A 10,188-nucleotide genomic window follows, 5' to 3' on the forward strand; every position below is an offset into this window, starting at 1 on the left:
AAAAAAATTTCACCATAAAGTAGTCACAGTTATGAATAAAGGTTACTGTTTCGTCGGATATATTTTCCATGAGATATTGCATGACATCTTAGGATCAGTAATAATATGAAAAAGAAGAAGTATCTGAAACTTAATGAAACTAAATGAAAAGTGATTTTGATACGGAGCAGGTAATTTCGAATAGCTGTATTCCAATTTATCTTCATTTTATACTTCACAAATTAAAAAAGCAAATGCATAATAAAATTATTTTCTCTTATCATCTATTCAGGCAAAACATGAAAATACAGTATATAAACATGGAATAACAATATAGGAACAGTTATGTTAGGTAAATATCAATTCTGAGTCTTGAAACAGAGTCTTTACAGTACAGATGCAACTTCCGAAATCATAACCAGCACATTCACAGTGTGTTGATATTTCACACATGAAACACTACACCCATTCTTCTCTTGTTTTGTCTTCGCTGTAGTTCACATTGTAGAAGAGACACACAGCATCCTCATTTTAGCTTTTCCTGTTGCCACAAATGTTGATTCTATTTTATCCGATTAATCACAGGGACATGATCACGATTAATGTTGGAGTCTGAAGATTCACTATTCGAAACATTTTTCCTTTCTCTTTTTCTTATTGTCTTACTTTTGTCTTTTCCTATTCCTTGGTTTTCTCCTACTTTTTTATTTTTCTCCTATTCTGTATTATCTCAAGCTCGTTTCTGTAAGAAGAACCTTAAATTGTTGCAGATATCGCTGGCTTTCGTCATCTATCGGAAGTTTGCTTTCTTGTGTTTGTTAAAGAAGAAATATTCAAAATCATGTTATTACATAGGTTTGGGTTTTGATACATTAATTGATTCACACAACATGGTTTTGTATGCTCTGTATTTCACCACCTTGTACAGCTATTACACACACTGGATACTAAGATAAAAACCGTGGCGGACGGGGGAAAAAATAAAAGAGAACCGCAAGCAGTTGTACCAACTCTGGATGTAGAAACCAGTGATCATACCAACATGACATTTATCTCAACAAATCATACAACGAATTTCTATGTGAAGATGTATCCCTTCTTAAAAGCCATTTCGTTACATATGCTGCTCTTTCCTTCTTTGGTTTCTTCGCTAATAATGCTAAAGTGCACAAAGCTTTCTTCTTACTCGACATTATTGAATGAACGCTAACTCGAAACTGAATGTATCGTCAATAAATACTAGTGGTATGGACGATATATATTGTTTATATTGTCAATATTTATTAGCAAAACACAATGATATGAGAATCTTGAAATATTGACAATATTATCGATCGTCTGAGAGCATCCTGAAGAGAGAGATGCCGAATTATTCCATCAGCTCAAACCGACGTGACGTTGGCCATTATCCATGAAACAAAAGTATTGTTACGCTTTGGAATACTCCAAGTTACATTCCTATTCGATATTCCGAATTAGCAACATGGCATTAAAAGCTAGAATTTGTTGGTGTCATATTTTGTATTTTCGAAGTTAACGTAAAATTGACACGAGATCATAGAATTAATATGCAAGTGGGTAGAGTAAATGACTTATTCTAAAATTTTGACATGTATATTTTAATCACGATTCCAACGATTGGATACTTATTGGAAAGCTTGTTTGAACGTTTTTTCACTCTTTTGGATTGAGTTGGAAATGCAGAAATTACGATTCGTTCACAAATGCCGTTGAACAGCTACTATTTGCGATGTTACAAATTGGATGATGTTAATAGCTTTTTAGATACTTCAGTATTTCGAGTTATTAACAATACTCCAAAATATCCTGTATTTGCTCTATTCATTTCCGGATTCGTTTCAAATTTTGTCAATCTAATGACGATAGTCGTGTTTGATTAGGTACTAATGATGTTTTAAAATGTTTTGTGTAATATGCAGGCTGATATCGATCTGAAGATATAAGAAAAAGGTGTGCGAATTTACATGAAAAAATACATCGAAAATGTAGTGATACGTTTTTTTACAAAGTTTCATTTTCGAATAAATCAATTTTGAAGATTCGGCGGGTACGTGTAGGTATCATCTTGTACACTACACATACAACGTTTTTAACACTAGGTTTACGGGCCTTTCTTATATACCTATCTCTACGAGCACCCGTCAAATTGACGGGTAAATAAAAATACGCATTTTCTTTAAAAAGTCGATTTATTCAAATTAAGTCTGAATTGAACAATATTAGGCTTCACGTTTAAATATATTATTAATAAGTAAAAAGTCTTTCTTTAAAAATTATCACGGAAATGATAACAATAATATTAACGGTATAGGGCAATCATATTTATTGAGCACATTTTTTACAAATATACTGAATTTTGTTTATGTACTTTCCACATACGATCTACAACAATTATTGCTTCTATCTTTTTTGCAGTAGCTCACTTGACAACTTTTTCGCACTTCTGACGTTGAAGGTGACAGAAATGAAGCGTCTGATCGTTGGCAAATGTTCTCCTTGTTTTCTTCAGCTAATTCCTCGTCTAAACAAAGTATGTACCTCTTTCTGGATATTTTCGATCCGGTGTACTCTTTACATAATATCCACGCGTTTATCGCGTAAAAAAATTCAACAATTGACTAAAATAAAAAAAACTTGTCGATTTCCGAACAGGAGATCGAGTTCTTTATTTTCACTCAATTTATACAATAAAATAGTATTTGCGGTTCGCGAAGATAGACTTTTTAATATTCAGGCTAGTACGGATTTATTCAGACTGACTTGGATGATTTTGAGTATTGAGGGAGTATTTATATTCTTTATTCGTTGGAGTGGGAGGAGGCTTTGGTTGTACTTATTATATATTTCTAAGAACGGCTAGAGTGACCGAATGCCACCCAGACGGCTGAGAACGAATGCTAAGCGGACGGTCACACGTGATAAGACCCCTGCTTTCAGTTTTATTCACTGTGTCCCGTCAATTGCAATTTCAATTTCACTCATTACATTTTGGGATGTGCTTGGAATGCTCGTCCTTTCATCCTCGAAGTCAGAACTAGAAAGAATACGCATCCTTTTCTTGTTACGACACACTTTCAGGAATTTTTCTTCTTCATTACCCGAAGATCTTTCCATCTTCCCACTTTCAATATATTCAGAACTTTCACTGTCAGCTTTGCTTTGGCCTAATTCATACTGATCTCCTTCGGAGCTATCCTCAGAACAATCTACATTGATGTTGACAATTTTGTTCGATATCTTATTATATCTCCTGGATTTACACATGATTGCTAGAAAAGGGAGATTGGTTAAAATAAGAAAATACTGTGCCTAAATTCAATTATCCTATCGAAAGTACTTATAATAAGCGGAGACAATAATGGGAAATGTCTACAATGTCTGAAACTTTTGCGCACTGTCTTTGAAAAACGGATTATTTATGAAATCGGTTAGCCCGTCAACTTGACCGGTTTCGTAGAGATACCTATATTATATACAAATTTCAAAAATTAAGAAGCTTAGGAAAAAATAATTGTGTGTATAAATTCTTTGGGTGAAATGATTAATTTACGATGCAAAATGGTTAAAATTAATACTATGGTTTTTGGCATATTTCATTTCGAAGATTGAAATCCGTCAAATTGACGAGTCCCGTAAACGTAGTCCGGTAAACGTAGTCCCGTAGTGTTGTTAAGAATGTCTGAACAATTCTGTCCACGTCAACAGGCGTGTTATTTATATATTATTACATAATATTACGTAATTTATTTTTATCCTTTTCGAGGAATTATCTTTTGTGGCTTATACTATACTCTGTGGCTTATACTCCTTTGTGGTTACTCTAGCTTTGTTCTCGTTATACATCGATTCTTGACCAAAGCTATATTTTTAAAATATTATTCTTAAATTTTTATAAAGATAAAACACGTTATGTTTACTAAATGAAGTCTCCGTACTTTTACTGAATGCTTCAGGAGTATGAAGGGAAAGCTGAGAGTTCCGAGACATAAAGCTTCGAAACCATTCATACGATGCTGTTTCATTCTTTATCCAATTTTGAGAAATATTTTTGTGATTTTCTTTAGTAAATAAAACTGCAAAATTTCTTGTTCGAATCGGTGAAAGATCATAATTAAAGTTTGTCGAAGCCAATCGATATTCTATAAATAACTTTTCTTCTTCGTTTATAAATATTTGTGATGTCATGAAACGATGTAATATTGGATAAAAAAGGATAAGAACTAAGTTTGAGTATCAAAACCTATATGTTTCATTTTAAACCTTCTTTCGTAAAATCATTAAAACTTTTTTGTACTTTTATTTATTTATTTAACTAACAATAAAATTTTTGGATACTGTTTCGTTCACTCGCGGAGAGACGCGTTTGCAAGAAAGCACGTTAACGGGAATTGTAAATTCTCGTTACGATTAGATAATCGACGCCGAGAAATGTCCGATCCTCTATTTCGGTTAGGATAACAAAGGTAATTAAATTGATTATGACACGGATATAACAAGTTATTAGTTCCAGTTTATTATAACCACTGATGTACAAACGAAATATGAGTTGATAGAAAATAATTGCAATTTCGAAGTTCGAGTAGAATAACGCAAGTTCAAATGGTGAAAGGTCGAAAACGGAAGAGCGACTTTAATTTCAATCGTCAGACCTCTCGAGATATATCGTTTGAATCTTCAAAAGAGACTGATTGCCCTTAGATCAATTCTTTGTCTTCTCGGGGAGACGATCCCCACTACGCTCGGATCACGCCACCGTTCGCGCCTATGATCACGTAGGTCACCTTCTTTGTTAGAATAAAATAACGGACCGAAATCGACGTTCCTGGAACTCGCTGCTTGGCGACAACTATGCGCCCGTCGATACATTGTATATTTTTCATCGGGCAGATAAGACGATCTGTCTGCGACGCTGGAGGACCGCGAGCAACGGTTACAAATACGATCTATACTAAGCCTCGTGGCGTAACAGCATCATACGTGACAAAACGAACTTTCCCGAATCTTTCCGTAGTAAACAATAAACTATTAGAAAACGAATTACTAGAGAGATGTTTGTTCGATCTGAAGCTGAAATTTGCTAAGATTTACGATGGATCCTTGAGGCTATTGAGGGTACGCCGTGATGATGTGCGTACATCTGGTTGCCAGCCTGCCCGCGATGTGTGGTGTCACGTAAAATAAAAAGAAATTTAAGAAAACAAGAAACTTTTTTTTTCTAGTTTGCAATACACTTCCGAGCTCTAGGCGTGACTGTTCAAGACTGACTTGGATGATTTTAGGGGGAGTATTTAAATTCTTTCATTCGTGGGAGTGGGAAAAGGCTTCTATCATATATTTCTGAGAACGGATAGAGTGACTGGATGTTATTCCGATGGTCACTCACGCTAAGGCGCTTGGAATTTCGCTATCTTGTCGCTTTGTTTAGTCGGATTTCGTCTGTGACAGTGGCCTGGTCGAGGTAGAGTGTCGCCAGACGTAACAGATACCGTTATCAATGCATGTAATTCGTATTGTTCGCTGACAGTGTATAGACAAAAACGGCCGTTATAAGTAAATAACCCGGAAGTGCAACAGTAGCTAAAAATTTGTAAATTTGGCAAGTAAGTAGGTTGTGAATGTAAGAGGTCAAACCAAAAAGCCTCTTTGTTTTCTTGCCACCCCCTCAATTGTAACAAGTTTACTTCGATTGTATCGTAATAATCAATGTCCTAGTTTTTAATGAGTAACAGCTCTTTGTAATCAGGATTCTTAGCAGCATAATCATTACAATCTAACGTGGGTGGCGGAGGGGGGTGTGTTCAATTCCAATGCAACTTGCAGAATGTACCGTTTACGTTTCAGGCATATTGTGTCAACCGATTTTATATATGATTGCACAGACTCATAATAAATCAAAATTGATGACAAAATTGTTCATACTTTTCTAAAGGTCGATCTCATTGACCGAACATTGGTAATCGAGAACTATTCAAGAACAGATTAACCAATGGAAATCTTCTATCGTTTCCAGTTCTTAAACACTATTTGGCTAATGGATTTCATAAAAGTTGACCGTGCGAATCATAAACTACAAGTCATAATTGCTTCCATATGTCCTGCGAGTATTTCCAAAATGTTTGGAAGTGCTAGTTGAATACTTCTGACTAATATCACGCTTCAATAACCATAAAACTAAAAATGTAACTAAAATAACTGTAACTAAAGAGAAACTAAGGAAGAAAAGTATATTGGATCATGATGATGTGCGAGATACTATTCTTGTATATAGAGAATAGTTCATTTTAATCTATAAAGCCAATTATATTCTCGAATTATTTATTGATTCAAAAATGTTTCAAACAGGATTTGTTTGGTTGAGAGTAATGTTGGATATTATTGAATAAATTTTCGGACAGTTTAAATAAAAAACAGAAACGAATTATTTGTTATTTGGACAAGTCTAAAGACAATGTTTGTTAATGTAATGAGATTAATTGTTATTTACAAATACAATTTTATTTTTTTTTTATTTATTTTTACATAAATATAACGTTTCAGTCAGAAAAATTACAACTTGTAATTTTTAATAATATTAGCTAAGAATAATATGAACTGTGATCTGTCTATTGAAAAATAACCATATTAATTATACGATTTTTTCATTGTACAAAATGTAACAGATAAGAAGACAGGTAAGATATTAAAAAGATAATATATAATAATATATATATACTACTGTCTTACATTATGCACATGTATATACATGTATATACATATGTATACAGTAGTACACACACGCGCGCGCGCGCGCGCGCGCACACACACACGCACAAAACTACCGTACGCAATATACTAGTGGGAATCCTAACACTATGTACTTATACTATAAATCAATATTAATACATATTAATAGACATTGATACAGATACTAATACTATACGATATTAAACATCATCCTAATAATTTTACTTTTGACAAATAAATAATTAGTTTCGAGGTCAGGGATTTCCACTTTTTGCACTCTGCGCAGACGTTCCTGCCTAGTTACTTTTCAAAGATTCAATGTTTGTCCAGGCAAGCCACTGACGAAACGTTTCAATAAAAGCCCAATAATATGCATATAGTAAGTGGCACTAATATTCGGCAATGTATTATGACAGATATTATATTACTGTATCTACAGATACAATTTTGGTGGGTCAAATTGAAATTTTATTACTGTATCTACAGATATTTGTCCTACCAAAATTGTCCTCTTGGAACATCATTGTAATTCCAAATAATAAAGGAAATTATTACTTGCGGAAGTTGTAAGGTATAACGAATGAAGAATTTACCATTCGATTTATGTAATAGACGAAATTGCAATATATACTAGCCAGTACCGCTACCCACCGATGAATCAACAGAAGATACAACATTAATTTGAAGCTGTTATTCCAAGAAACAATTAGACCGTTCATTTCATCGTATAACTCCACTTTATGGATTGTATTGAAAATATCGGATGCCGATGACACTGAACATTGGCGCATGATAATTAATTTTCGTGCACTGAACGAAAAAACAAAGCAACAAGTATCCACTATCACAAATTACCGAAACTCTGGACCAACTAAGTGGTGTAAAGTATTTCTCAATTTTTGAGCTCGCAAATGAATTTCAACGTTACATATATCAAGTATTAATTCAATGAAATATAAATTGAAAATTATTTGAATGATATAATACTCTGCTCTTCATCTCTACAGAAAGTCAAAATTTAAAGATTGTTGTATCACCTAAAAAATCACGGATTTACTTTCCCCACCAATATAAGTGAATTTCTGTGTAAAGAAATTACATACTTAAGGCATAATTTCTGCCGAAGTGTCAAACCAGGTCCAAGGAAACTTCACGCGGTAGAAAATTTTCTTACTCCAAAGTCAGAATCCAACAATTCAGAATCCAAGGACATCTAACTTCTTAGGATTGACAAGTCACATATTATCGTCGTTATCAGAGACTACTTTGTTAACGCAAAATCGTTGATTCAGCTACTAAAAAATGAAATCCGTTTGAAATGGACTGCTGAACAATATAAGCATTTTGAAAATCTGCAAGACGAAGCCTGCATAAAATTAATACTACTTTCTCCAGATTTCAACCATCCATTATCATTACCGACGCTTTAGATCATACAAATATTGAGTGCAGTATTGAGCTAAGATGAAATTGGTTCCGATTTATCGGTTCCATATGGTTCTCGCAATTTATACCCAGCCGGAAAGAATTATTCAGCAACTGAGAAGGAATGCCTGGCTATGGTGTATGCTACGCAATATTTCCGACATTTTGTGTTCGTAAATTTGCACTCATCACCCACTATCGACCCTTAGTCTAACTATATTCAGACAAAGATCCCATTGCAAGATTGGTTAAATGAAAATTAATGTTGCTAGAGTACAAATGCAATATCGTACTCAAACCTCGAAAACGAAACAAGAACGCAATCGTGCTGTCTCGTAATTCAGTGGTCTTCTTTTAATCACTCGCAAAGATAATCAAGGACGGTTTACATAGTGCGTACGTCCTAGCAATTCGAATGAAGGACCAATTACAGCGCCACATCTATCCGTAGAAAGAGGAAAAGTTCACCAGGAAGCAACCAACAGAACAACGAAGGACGTTGGTGCACCGTTCCTCAAAACCACATGGAAGGCGATGTAAACTCATACGATATATTTACTCTAATAGCACATTCAACACTATCCAACAATCATCTCACGTTAAGTGTGAACAATAAATATAATACTACTAATTAACAAAGGGATCTAATAACGTTGGTCGAAGGAGAAACCGAAGAACTTACTTCACTTGAAAATCCCAACACATTGAGTGAAATAGAGAAATCACGCGATCAAAGCCTGCAATCTCGTCTATTTCCTCAGCCTATAAGAATATAGACTCCACAAATTCTGGAAAGCAGATGAACACAGTTGAGAAGTATTATTCCCGATTATTGAGAATCTGATACAGATATATCACTTTCCTAAGATTCTCAACCCGAGGAAGAAGAAGACAACTACGAGCCCTGTAAAATAAACATAACGGGAGAAATATTTATCGCTATAAAGGAAAAGTGCGATACATTTAATAAGTCCGCAAATTGCTACATAAAAGGTGCCAGGGAAAGAATTCTTGCTGATGTCAGTTACTTGGAAAAAAGTCACCTGCTAAGGAGAATTCGCAGGAAGGACTATAAATAATCATCACTACCATTCAGCCATTCAGAATTTTTTCCATGAATCTAAAATAAATTTGTCATAATATATATCTTTGAAGAACTGACGAAAGACGAAAATATCGTCATAGTACTACGAACATATTGTTCTCGTTTCCTTGAGTATAATTTTCAAGAGCCGTTATATTGTCATTGGGAAAGAACCAGAATCAACCCATCATTCAGAAATACTAAACTCTCATCTGAAAAATACTCAAAAACACCAACGTCGAAATTACTACTTCATATACGGAAACAAGTATAGCACCTCCGGAGGACATTCGAAAAGAGTTTATAGAAGAAACACATAGCAGTATACAAACGAATGACCAAAACCTACAGACATTTCAGAGTAAGATATTCATGGCAATTAAAAACGATATACAAGAATTAATCGGAAAATGCAAAAGCTGCGAGAAACTTTACAACTTAAAAAAATTAGTAGCAGCGAAAATTCCACAACTGATGTTTATTACAGACAATTTATAGTGGGACCTGCCACATACCGACAATACAAGACAACTTAACCAAAAACTGCATAGCTGTAGCGAGAGCGAACAACGGAGCCACGACAATAGCAGATGCCTTTGCGACGATTTTAATTCCCATCTTCGGAACATCACGCGCAATCAATTGATTGAAACAAACTTTACATAATGCGCCGGTATTAGTTTCTAGTGCGTTTTGATTAAATGTATTGCGCCCGTAAAAATAGACACAACAATACGACACAAATAATAGTAAATTTCAGACTAAATTTAAAAAGTAGTATTTGTAACATCGTTACTATTTCGCACTTTTCCATGTATGGAATTGACCGATATGTCTTTTAGGGAATTCGTATCATTGTTTTATATTATTATTATGTACATAACGTGTTACTATATTTACCCTTTTACTATTAGTTTACTATTATTCTATTAGATTGCGTTAGAATAAGAGGATGG

At 34.2% G+C, this 10,188-nt stretch overlaps 1 long non-coding RNA gene across 1 annotated transcript in view; it reads right to left on the bottom strand.

Annotated features, from left to right (window-relative positions):
- The window catches only part of LOC139995189 (uncharacterized), a 71,399-nt gene extending 62,021 nt beyond the window's left edge, over positions 1-9,378 (bottom strand). The window contains exon 1 of the long non-coding RNA XR_011801904.1: positions 9,344-9,378. This is a non-coding gene — a long non-coding RNA (uncharacterized lncRNA). The remainder of the gene's footprint in view (positions 1-9,343) is intronic.
- Between the last annotated feature and the right edge of the window lie 810 nt (positions 9,379-10,188).

The sequence above is a fragment of the Bombus fervidus genome, chromosome 15, assembly GCF_041682495.2.
Source record: "Bombus fervidus isolate BK054 chromosome 15, iyBomFerv1, whole genome shotgun sequence".
NCBI classification, from domain to species: domain Eukaryota; kingdom Metazoa; phylum Arthropoda; class Insecta; order Hymenoptera; family Apidae; genus Bombus; species Bombus fervidus.